This window comes from Pteropus vampyrus, unplaced genomic scaffold (assembly GCF_000151845.1).
Source record: "Pteropus vampyrus isolate Shadow unplaced genomic scaffold, Pvam_2.0 Scaffold74, whole genome shotgun sequence".
Classification (NCBI taxonomy): domain Eukaryota; kingdom Metazoa; phylum Chordata; class Mammalia; order Chiroptera; family Pteropodidae; genus Pteropus; species Pteropus vampyrus.
In genome coordinates this window covers 7852765-7866260 of record NW_011888855.1, presented here as the reverse complement: position 1 = coordinate 7866260, position 13496 = coordinate 7852765, and positions in this window count along the sequence as shown.

The window sequence follows — 13496 nt, the reverse complement described above, 5'->3', positions numbered from 1 at the left end:
GGCTATGGTAATTAAAACAGCATGGTACTGATATATTGATCAATGGAACAGAGTAGAGAGCCCTAAAATAAATCTACGCCTATATGCACACTTGATGTATGACAAAGGAGGCAAGAATATATAATGAGGTAAAGACAATCTCTTCAATAAATGATGCTGGGAAAATCTGACAGACACATGTAAGAGAATAAAACTGGATCACTTTCTTATGCCATATACAAGAATAAACTCAAAATGGATGAAAGATTTAAATGTAAAACCTCAAATCATAAAACTTCCAGAAGAAAATGTATGCAGTAAACTCTTTGACATCACTCTTAGTAATAATTTTGTGGATATGTCTCCTCGGGCAAGAGAAACAAAACAAACAAATGGGACATCAAACTAAAGAGCTTTGCACAGCAAAGAAAACCATCAACAAAATGAAAAGATAACCTATTGAATGAGAGAAGATATTTGCCAAAGATACATCTGATAAGAGATTAATATCTGACAAATATAAGGAGCTTACACAACTTAACACCGAAAAAAACAAACAATCCAATTAAAAAATGGACAAGGACTTGAATAGACATTTCTCCAAAGAGGACATACAGATGACCAACAGACATACGAAAAGATGCTCAACATCACTAATCATTAGAAAAATGCAAATTAAAACCACGATGAGATATCACCTCACACCTGTCAGAATGGTTATCATCGATAAATCAACAAACAAGTGTTGGCGAGGATGTAGAGAAAAGGGAATCCTTGTTCAATGTTGTGAGACTGTAAATTGGTACAGCGACTATGGAAAACAGTACCGAGGTGCCTCGAAAATTAAAAATAGAACTACCATATGACCCAGCAATTCCATTTCTGGGTATTTATGTGAAGAAATCCAAAACACTAATTCAAAAAGACATATGCACCCTATGTTCTCTGCAGCATTACAATAGCGAAGATATGGAAGCAACCAAAGTGCCCATCAATACACAATTGGCTAAAGAAAGGGTACATATATACAACTGAATATTACTTAGCCATAAAAAGAATGAAATCTTGCTGTTTGTGACAACATGGATGGACTTAGAGGGTATTATGCTAAATGAAATAAGTCAGACAGAAAAAGACAAATACCATATGATTTTACTTAAATGTGAAATCTAAAAAACAAAATAAACGAACAAACAAAATAGAAACAACTCAGATACAGAGAACAAATTGATTGATAGTTGCCACATGGGAGGGAGATCGAGAGGATGAATGAAAAAGGGGGAGAGATTAAATTGTACAAATTTCCAGTTATAAAAACAGTCATGGGGATATCAAGTACAGCATAGGGAATACAGTCAATAATACTGTAATAACTATTTTTGGTGTCAGGTACTAGACTTACTGAGACAGCCACTCATAAGTTATCTAAATGTCTAAGCACTGTTTGTAAATTAGAAATGAATATAATATTGTAGGTTGACTTTAATTGAAAAAGTAGAAAAAAAATGTAAATTCAAATTATAAACCTTAGTCAAAAGACTTAATGAAAAATAAAAGTAATTGGAAAATTAGGAAATACTTATTATAATAATACTCCATTTTTAAAAAATAATCAGTTTTTTAAAAACAGAATGAAGGGGAAGAAGCCCCACATGATTATCTAGACACAGAAAAAGCATTTGACAAAATCCAACACCATTTCATAATTTAAAAACTCAAACTAGGAATAGAAGGAATCTACCCCAAGTTAATAAAGTCCATATTTGAAAATGCCATAGCTAACATCAAAGTCAATAATAAAAGACTGAAATCTTTTCCTCTAAGTTCACGAATAAAACAAGGATGTCTGCTTTCACCACTCCTAGTCAACATAATATAGAAAGTACCCACCAGGTTAGAAAAATAAATTAAAGGCATCCAAATGAGAAAGGAAGAAGTCAAAATATCCCTGTTTGAGGATGGTAATGATCTTATATGTAGAAACCTTTATTGATTCCACAAAAAAACTCAGAATAAATCTGAAAATTTTCAGGAAACAAAATCAACACATAAAAAATTAGCTATGTTTTTACACACATACAATGAACAATTTGAAAGAGATTTAAGGAAAAAATTCCATTTACGACAGCATCAAAAGCAATAAAATAGGAATAAGTTTAATCAAGGAGGTGAAAGACTTGTAGACTGGGAGCTACAAAACACTGCTGAAAGAAATTAATGAAGACATAAATAAGTGGAAAGACATCTGGAAGACTTAATATTGTTAAGCTGTCATTGTTATCCAAAGTGATCTATGGATTCAGCACAATCCCTAACAACATCCCAATAATATTTATTTCAGGAATAGAAAAATCCGTCCTCAAATTTATATGAAATCTCAAGAGACCTTGAATAGGCAAAACAATCTAGAAAAAGAACAAAGTTGGAGACATTTCCTGATTTCAAACCTATTATAAAGCTATGGCAATCAAAACAATGAGATACCAGCATTAAAACAGATATATAGACTAATGGAATAAAACAGAGAGCCCAGAAACAAACCCTTGCATATATGGTGAAATGATTTTCAACGAGGGTGCCAATATCATTAAATGGGGGAAAGGATAGTATTTTCAATAAAAGGTGCTAGGAAAACTTGGTATCTATGTGCAGAAGTATAACGTTGGACCCTTTCCTTATACCACATGCAAAATTAACTCAAAATAGACCAAACACTTAAACTTAAGAACTAAAACTATAAGACTCTTAGAAAAAAACATGAGGAAAACTACTCCATTACATTGGATTTAGCTAATTCTTGCATATGACACCAAAACCACAGGCAGCGAGAAAAATTGGACTTCACCAAAATTAAAAAGTTTTATGCATCAGTACGCTATCAACAGAGTGGAAAAACAACCCTTGGAATAGGAGAAAATATTTACAACCATATACCCGATCAGGGATTAATATCCAGACTATATAAAGAACACCTACAAGTGAACAAAAGAACCCAATTAAAAAGTGAGCAAAGGACTTAAATAGACATTTTCCAAATATATAAAAATGACCTCTAAGCACATGATAAGGTCCTCAACATCACTGATCATTAAGGCAATGCAAATCAAAATCACAATGAGATACCACTTCACGTCGTTTGGAATGGCTGTTATAAAAAATAAGTGTTGATAAAGATGTAAGGAAATGTAAACCCTGTGCATTGCAGGTGGGGACGTTAATGTTGCAACCACTGTGGAAAACAGTATGACAGCTCCTCAAAAACTTAAACAGAATTACCAGGTGATCCAGCAATTTCACTCCTATGTATACACCCCAAAAAACTGAAAACAGGACTTGAACAGATACTCGTACAACAATGGTCGGGGCAGCATTATTCACGACAGTCAAAAGGCACTGATCCAAATGTCCATTAGTGGATTGAGGGTAAAGAAAATGAGATTCTGACACAGGCTACAGCTTAGATGAACCTTGAAAACAATATGCTAAATGACATAAGCCAAACACAAAAGGACAGATACTGTATGCTTCCATGCATATGAGATACCTAGAACAAACTCACAGAGACAGAAACAGACTAGAGGATGCCAGAGGATGGGGACCAGGGGGATGGGGAGTTAATGTTTAACGGAAAGAGCTTCAGTCTGGAATACAGAAAAAGTTCTAGAGATGGATGGTGATGTTTGCACAACAGTGTGAATGTGCTCAGTCTTACTGAACTGTATGTACCCTTAAAATGGTTAAATAGTAATTTTTATGTTATATATATATTTACCACAGTAAAAAAAAAAAAAGAAAGAAAAAGGAAAAAAAAAAAAAAGGAAAAAATAAAGCAAGAGCTCTCCTAGCCTGCTTTCATTCCTCGGCGCCCCCGCTATGTGGTTACCAGTTACTCTGTTGTTTGAATACTGGATAGAAGCACATGAAAACAGGAAAAAGAATGACTAGTAAATTCTGCCTGGAAAGTGGTTTTTTTTTTTTTTTTAAGAGACCTCACAAGAAGGATGACATTTGATCAATACCTTCACACAGGTTGAATTTTCCCATCTATTTGTACAGGCTGGATTTTTTTTAACAGCTTTATTGAGGTATAATTTACTTAGTATAAAATCTACCTATTTTAAGCTGACATTTATTAAATTTGTAGAGTTGTCAACCACATTACATCTAATTTTATAACATGAAAAAGAAACCTCACGTCCAGCTACAGTCCTTCCTCTTTCCCATCCTGAGCCCCAGGCAATCACTAAACCACTTCAGATTTGTCTCTATAGATTTGCCTTTTCTGAACATTTCATATAAATGGAATCCTATAACACGTAGGCTTTGTGTAGGACTACTGATGACAAATGCACCATGTCAAGGAATTCTATTATTCAATTCATATGGCGAACCTGGTGCCAAATAACGATTTGCAAGTCTTTTTAACGGTGGGTTTTCAGACTCTCAATAACACATGCTCCTCCAAACGAGAGGATTGTTTCTTCCTGCCTGCTGTGTTTTTACTATTCCACCCTACTATTCCGAGTTTTATTATTCACACTTTAAGGACTTAGAAACCATTTGATTATACAGAAGAGTGTTTTCTTCCCACTTTTCATAAATTTGAACTCTATTCATATAAATCTAACCTTAAATTTAAAAAGCTGTACTACTAATCACTTTCTCACATTCTCACAAAAGAAACAATGCAACAAGAAAAGTAATTAAAATCTAAATCTTATTTCGTTCTTATGTAAAATATGGCCAGTTCTTAAAATAGAGAGACCTGGGTGATTCTGTTCCTGTGGCTTATGGAGCTTGTACTTGCCTCCTGGTCTTCTGTGCTCATTTTCAAAAACCAATGAAGACAAGTTGGTTTCAAAAACTAACAAGTCTACACACTCTTCCCCATTCAGAAGAAAAATGACTGGAGCCACCTGTGTGTGCTAGGAAGAGCGACAGCACTATAACACAAAACTGGAGAATGTTGTGTCGCCATGGATGCAGTTCAGCCCCTGCATGGGAGAACTGGCACGGGAATGAGTCAGGACAAGAGAGAGAGAAATAATGTTAACTATTACTAGATGCCAACACTGAGTGTCAGCTGCTTACCTGTATCTATATTATCTCGTGGAAGTCTCACCGCAGTTCTGTAGGTAGGCATGACTTTTCTTCTTATGGTATAGAGGGGTTAAGTACCGTGCCTAAAGTCACACAGCATGTAAATGGCAGAGTGAGGATTTGAACCCAGATGGGCTGTGTGTCTGCAAAGCCCATGTTCTTAACTACTATGCTGTAGGGCTATGTTCTCTGACTTAAAAAATGAAATATAAATAGGTAAATAAAAGGTAAGTACACACACACACAAACAATAACAACAACAAAAACAAAAAAAAGACACCTTGGACCTTGCAAAAGGTCTGGCAATACACCAATTCACATTTATCAGATGTCAGGTACCTAGCACTATACGACGAGGAAATCAGACCTTGTCCTCAAAGAACTCCTGACTTTTATGCTAGAGCAGGGGACAGACAGAAAGCTAGGCATTCTGGGCTCAGAGCCCAGTGAACAGGCTGGCCCGAGTACGGGCTGTCGTGAATTAAGAATGTTCCACTGGCTCCTGTGAATCCTGAGGCAAGTCCCTTCCCTTTCTAGGCCTCAGGTTTCTCACCCGTGAAATGAATGGGCTGTGCCTGTTGGCCTCTGAGGTCCCATGAGTCTGTACTCACCGGTAGCCTGAGGCCGTGGTGTCCTGAGTGACACCATTTCTGCACATCAAATCCTCAGCCCTGGGCTTTCAGCTGATTTCCACACCTTTCAGAACACCAAAGCTGCACGCACTTCTTAAACACCTAGCTATACTATCTGGTGTAGCTTTCGCTAATAAATGGAGTGAATCAAGATGAACTTTGCTTAAAATTGCTTTACACTTTAATCGCACATCGCCCTCTCTGCTCTCACTTGATCTTATTCTCCTCGCATTTCTCCAAGTCAGGATCTCAACTTCACAGCACTTGGTGCCTCGTTCACCGCAAGCTGCCATATTTCACTTGTGGCTGAGTGGAGAATTCATTTCATTTCACTGTTCAGTCTCTATAGCGCAAACATATATTCAGGGCTGACATATTTTCATTATGGAAAAGCCAAGCTCTCAAACAGACGCTGCCCGTAGGGATTAATGAGGGGAATGGTTATTTATTCTGCCGCCTGACATTTTCTGCAGAATAATTCCTGAGCTGTTTTATACTTTAACAAATAGTTCACCAACAAAGGATCTTAGCAAACTGGATGAGCACCACGCCAGGATTTAGGAGCTGACTAACATTAACCAACAGCAATAAAGCCACTTTCCAGAATCGCATTTAATGTAATGACACTATATAATGTCACAGCCAGCTGGCCATGGGAGACAGCCATTCCTGACACCAAATGGCACCTTCTCACCCCAAACCAACCACACCTATCACTCCTGGGGGAACTCCTGGGATATCCTGAAATCCCCATTCCCAACGTAAATTGTCTGGCCTGGCCATAGGTTTAGTCAACGACCTCTGTTAACATGAAAATATCTTGGGCCATTTTTGGTCAGAAGCCTGGGTCTCCTTTTTGCTACACAAACAATACACAAACTCCACAACTTCTCTTCAGTGTACTGACACCATCAGCCCTGAGTGACCTCCTTTTCCTTGTTAATTCTTTCTCTCGATCTGCTTTACTTGTACCCTACAGCAGTTTTCTCTGTTTCTGGAATGCTCCCTCTTCTTCCCATCTCTGTGCTTGACTAAAGCACTGCCTCATACTTGACATCTTTCAAGAATATCCAAGTCACCTCTTATGTCCCCCTCAACCATCAGAAGGTGCCACTTCTCCATTGCTCCACAAAAGCACAGCCCTGGGCCTTTTGGCTGGTGCATGCTCACGGAGTGTTTTCTGAACTGAACACATCATAAGCTCCTCACAGTAAATATCAAGTCTATTTTACTATCTAATGTAGCTTGAACAGAACACAGTACATGACAGATGCTCAATACAAACTCATCTTGAAAGAACAGAGAAACAGTAATAAATCAGGGTCAATCAATTGGACTAGAAACTCCAGTAAGGTTCCAAGGCTCGGAGAAATCTCTGTGAACTCACCTATTCCCCAAATAGTGTTTTTGTGCTCCGATTTCATACTATATTAGTTGATTATTTTTCTACGACAGATCAGAACAGAGTGAATTTCCAAATTCTGGGTCCATATCTATGGTTTCTGCACTCACTAGATCCAGGACACCCAGCGTATTGTTCTCTCTACTTCACTGCTTCTAACATGAAGCCCATCTTCTTCGTGGTTCCCTGATGGCATTTGGGTCTGCTCGCTCTGAGCTGAGATAGAAGGGACAAGGCCATTCCCTATAAGGTGGCTGCCAGGTTATCTCAGACCAGGGAGCTTTGGGGAAGACAGGGTGAGGCTTGGGCTCTTTTGGACAAAACCCCTACAGGTCGCCCAAGGCATGTGAACCTGCCAACTACCCACCCCATCTCCCAAGTCTGTAAGTGAATTCTTCAAACTCTCCACTGAGTACTGGGGCCAGCCCAGTCACTAGGTCCAGGATACTCGATGAAGAGTATAGATAGTGTTCAGAGGGGTTATGATAAACAATTCCAGTGATCTCAATGTTTGGTAATAAGGCTGACGAGATGCACAGAGAAAACATTCCTAGTGTAGTATTTCCCAAAATACTGAATAAAATTCTGAAAGCTCATCCATTAAGCTATAATTGATCATATAATTAATCAATATATTATTTTTTCAATTGGCAGGAAAAAAAACAAATAGCTAATACTGGAACTCATTTTTGCTGATCTTTTGATGATCTCAAGCTGTGTTTTAATAGTCTATGGGTACAGGAGATGAGAGACAAAGACTAGGCCTCAACGGGATGGGGGTAAGCTCAGAAACTCCAGGAAAGTCAACACCTTCACAAGGCAGTAACCTCAGTGGATGAATTTAAAAACAAACAAACAAAAAACAGAAAATCAGGGGAGAGTGGTATATATGCAAGTCTTGGCCTTGGGTCACTATAGAGTAGATTGACAAAGAGAGAAGAAAAAACATTCGCATGAGAATTTCTAACACAATCTGAATTCACATGGGTTTAAGGGCAGAATTTATACTATCTATGTGATCCAAAACTCCAAGATGTAAATCAAACTTAATGTGCCCCTAGCAGAAACAAATACAAATCTCTGGGGGCTAGCGAAAGATATGACCCTGAGTATATAGTAAAGATAATAAAAATACATAAGCTATGAGGAAATAGTAAAAACATGACGTATGAAGTGAGAAGGTCCAATGTACGTCTAAGTTTCAGAAGAATATAAAGAGAAAAAACGGTAAAAGCAATATTTAAAAAATTAAATTTTTCTAGAATTAATGAAAGCCACAAATCCTTAGATTCAAAAAGCTCACGAAATAGTAATCAAATAAAGATAAATCAATTCAAGACTCATCATAATCTACAGAGCACCAAAGACAAAGAAAAAACCTTAAAAGCAGCCAGAGAGAAAAGGTGGATTACCCTTCTCCTTCAGAGAAATATCAATTAGATCAACAGCTCTCAAACTTAAGTGTGCATTAAAATCACCTGGAAGACTTTTAAAAACACATTCTTGAGCTCTAACTACAGTATGGATTCAGTAGGTCTGGAATAAGGTTGAAAAAAATGCATTTCTAATAAGCCCCCAAATGACACAGATGCTGCTGGTCAAGGGGCTACTATTTGAAAACTACTGAATGAGATTGCTAGTTACATTATAAAGAGCAACAGTGTAAGACAAAACTGCAATGATATCTGTAAAGCACCAAGAGAAAAATAATTGCCACTCTAGATTAGATAAAAAAAAAAACAAAACAAAACTGTCTTTCAAGAACAAGAGCAAAATAAAGATATTGTTGGACAAACAAAAGCTACAAGTTAATTATCAACAGACTTTTGCTAAAATAACTTCTCAAGTATGTGCTTCAGGAAAAAGGAAAATTCATTCCAGAAGAAAGGTTGGAGATGGAAGAAGAAACATGGAAGCACAGAAAATAGTAAGACATGTAAATTTAAACCAAAATTAATGGTGCAAAACAAAAACGTTATTTTGTACTTTGTATGACTATAAAAGTTCATTTCGAATTAATATCCTAGAACGTAAAAGCACGCGATATCAGAATGAAAGATTTAAAACATTCTAAGATCCTTATTTCATTTGAGGAAAAAGAATATATTTATTAAATTTAGACTTATAAAATGAAATGTAAATATAAAATTTCTAGTGCATTCACTAAAATAGTAAAAGTATGACAACCAAATTAGTTGAAGGGTAAGTATGAAATGAGATAAAAAGAAAAAATTTAAAGGAATTTGCCAAAAAAATAAGGTAGTAGAAACGATTCCAAATATATCAGTAATCACAGTCAGTATTCATGGTCTAAACCCTCCAGTTAAAATACAGACTGTCAGGTTGGATAAAAATTAAGATCCAGGTATGTGCTCTATATAAAATATAGCTAAAATATAAGGATTTAGAAAACTTAAGAGGAAAATAGAAAAAGTATATCAAGCAAACGCAAACCAAAATTTTGTCATAGCTACATTACTTTCAGACAAAATACACTTTATAAAAAAGAAATTACTAAGATTTATAGGACTACTATATGTATTCATAAAATTTCAATTCATTCACTCCAATATTTTTTAAAGTTCAAGAAGAGAAAAAGGGTAAAAGCAGTATTTAAAGAGTTATAATTTTCCAGGATTAATGAAAGCCATATTTTAGAGTATACTATATGCTAATCACTATTTTAGATACTAGATACATCAGTAAACAAAATAGAAAAATTCCAAAAATATGAATTTAAAATTTGTATATACCTAATAACATACTTTAAACCCTATAGAGCAAAAATTTGAATGCACTACAATGCTGTAACAAATTTTTTAAAAACACACCTCTCTCATAAGTCAAAAAAGGGAAAAAAGAGTAAGACTATAAAAGAATTGAAAGCCATAATTAAAAAGTGGATTTAATAGACAGGAGTAAAACTAAATTCTCTATGAGAAAACACATGCATAAACCAGGCCACAAAGGAGAGCTCAGTAATGTTAAGCAATAAATATCACACAGACCTCATTGTATGAGTTCGAAGTTAGAAGTCGATAACTAAAAAAAAAAAGAAAAAAGAAAAAATCCATATGTTTGGAATTTAGGAATAACTAATAAAATGGAGGAAAAATACACAACAGGAAAAATGAAACTGAAAAAACGTCAATTGATACTGATTCTTTTAAAATATATAAAATCGACAAATTATCCAGCAAGAACAAAGAAGAAAAAAATTCAAATCTGTATTAAGAATGAAAATAGGACATAATCATAAACGAAGCAGAGATTTAAAAGCAATTTAAATAATTATGAACTTTATGCAATTAATTTCAGAACCCAGATTAAATGAGAGATTTCCTGTAAAAAGTATAAACTACAGTAGTTGACTCAAGAAAAAAGAAGTGTTGAAAAACTTAAATATTTAAATAACACCTTCCCCTTAAAGCATACCCAGGCTCGGATGATTTTACAGAAGAATTGTATGAAACACTAAAGAAACAGATTATAATATTATACAAACTTTTTCCGGAATAAAGAAGAGGGAACATTTCCCAAATCCTTTTAGGAAGTTAGCATAACCTTGACACCAAAACCAGGGGAGGATTTTACAGGAAATAAAAAATTATAGACCAATCTTATCATAAACATAGATGTGAAATTCATTAAAAATAAGTGCTAGGAAACCAAATAAAGCAAGGTAAGAAAATAATATCATACTAAGTATTAAAAAATCAGATTTATCCCAAGTAAACCATGGTAGGACCAAGTCAGGCTTACCCCAGGAAGGTAAGTTTGCTTTAATATTAGAAATCATTAATCCAATTTGGCATACTAATTAATTAAAGATGAAAAACCACATGGTCTTGTCAATAGATACAGATAAAATACACCAAATAATTTAATATCCAGTTATTTTAAAATATTTTTTTTAATTAGCAAACTAGAAGTGAAAAAACAACTTTAAGCTGATAATCTCCTCCTCAAAAAAATTACGTGTGTATACACGCACACACCATATGTAAGAGAGAAATAACAGAAGTTTTACTTTTAAAATCTGAAGCAAGAAAAGAATACCACCATCACCAATATCACCAGTTCTTTTTAATCTTATATAAAGGGAAGTAACCTGAGAAACTAGACAATGAAAAAAGAAATGGACTGAAAGGAAGAAATTAAACTGTTATTAGTCACATGTAATATGATATAACTGCATGGAATGCCCCCCCCATATCTATAACAAATTACTAGAATAAGAGGTCACCCATTCGATAAATATTTATTGAACACCTACTATAAGCAGAACAGTATTTTCAATGCTGGAAATACAATATTAAATGAAACAGAAAAAATCCTGCCTCAACATAGTTTACTTCCTAGTAAAGGAAAACATACAAAAAACAAAATAAGAAATTTACATAGTATGTTAGAAAGTGATAAGGATAGGGAAAGATAAAGCAGGAAAGAAAGAAGTACTGGGGCAACATGGAAAGAGGTTTAGCAATCTAATAGCATTTCTACATACTAGAAAACCCTTAGAAAATGTAATAAATAAATACACCATCTATAATAGTAACCAAATACACGTTACCTATATAAAAGTAACTAAAAGACGTACAAGACTTTTTTGGAGTTATGTTAGCAAACTCTACTGAAAGACATTCACAGAAGATCTAATAAATGGCCTTATACCATATTCATGGGCTGGAACTCTATAATCATAAAGATGCATTTCTCCTTACATAGCTTTAATATAATTCCAGTCCTTCCAAACTTTTATGAAATTTTATAAGTCATTTTAAAATTTGTACAGGGAAGGGCCAAGAATGGACAAACGATCCTGGGAAAGAAAAGACAGACTGGGGGCAGGAGGGCAGATACACTCATCCAGATATTAAGATTTACTATACAGCTATAGTAATGAAGGCACCATGTAGTTAGCAGGTCGAATGATAACAGGACAGAGATCTTGAGGCAGAGCCACATTTAAATGAACACTTGACATATGATGAAACAGACACTGCAAATCACTGGGAATGGAGCATGGAATGTGATAGAGTATCAGAAAAACTTGGTATCCATCTGGACAAAAGTGATTTTGGATTCCCACCCCACACCATGCCTATAAATTAAAAGTGGGTTAAATAGAGAATAGAAGCCTATAAAACTTTTAGAATATAAAACAGACATGAGAACTTTAACTATAAAAAACACTGATACGTTCGACCACATTAAAAATTAACAATTTTTATTCCTGAAAAGATTTCATAAAGGGCATGAAAAACAAAACCACGAACACGAGCTGTTTGGAATGTTTATATCTGATGACATTTTAGTATCCTGGCTACAGGAATCACCAGGCGAAGGACAAGCAACTCAAAAGAAACACAGCAAGAGAATTGGACAGGACATCACTAAAGAAGAAAACTAAATGGCAATAAATATATGAAAAATGCTTAGGGAAGTGTGAATTAATCCTGTGAGATATCATTCTGTACTTCCCCCAAATCGAGAAAATGAAAATGTCAGACGTTATCAAGTGTCAGTGAGAACAGGGAGTGAACAGAGCTCATATGTACTGAAGGGAACAGTGTTGAGTGTGCTTTGGAAAACCACCTGGTGTCATCCGGCAAAGGTGAAGATGTGTAGCCACAGGCCAGCAAGTCCACTCTTGGCTATATACCTGGGGGTGCTCTTGTGTGTCTACACACACCTATAAAAATGTTCACAGATGGGAATGCGAAATGGCACAGCCACTCTGGAAAACAGCTATTGCCCTTTTGGACATTTATCCCAGAGAAATTAAAGCTAGGTTCACACAGAAACCTGTACACGAAAGTTCATAGCTGCTTCATAAACTAGCCCCAAACTGAAAACAACCCAAATGTCCTTCACAGGTGAATGGTTAAACTGGGGTACATCTATGCTCTGCACCACTACTCAGCGAAAAAGGAAAAAAATGGCATTTAACAACTTGGATAGACCTCAGGGGATTATGATGGATTGGGGAGAAAAGCCATCTCAAAAGGTTACATCCTGTGTAATTCCATTTATATATATAGCAGGTTTGAAATGACAAAATTATAGAGATGGAGAACAGATCAGTGGTCACCCGGGGTTAGGGGAGGAGAAAGGGACGGTGTGGCGGTGACTGTAAGAGCAGCATAAGGGATTAGTGTGACAGAACTTTTCTGTATCTCAACTGTGTGATGAAGTTTTACAGAAGTCAACGCACACACACGAGTGCATAAACACGGGTGAAATCTGAATAAGGTAAGTGGATGATGTCAATGTCAGCTTCCTGGACACGATATCGTACTAGAGTTATGCCAGATGTTACCACTGGGAGAAGGGCACAGAGAACTCTTTGTATTATTTCTTACAACTGCATGTGAATGCAC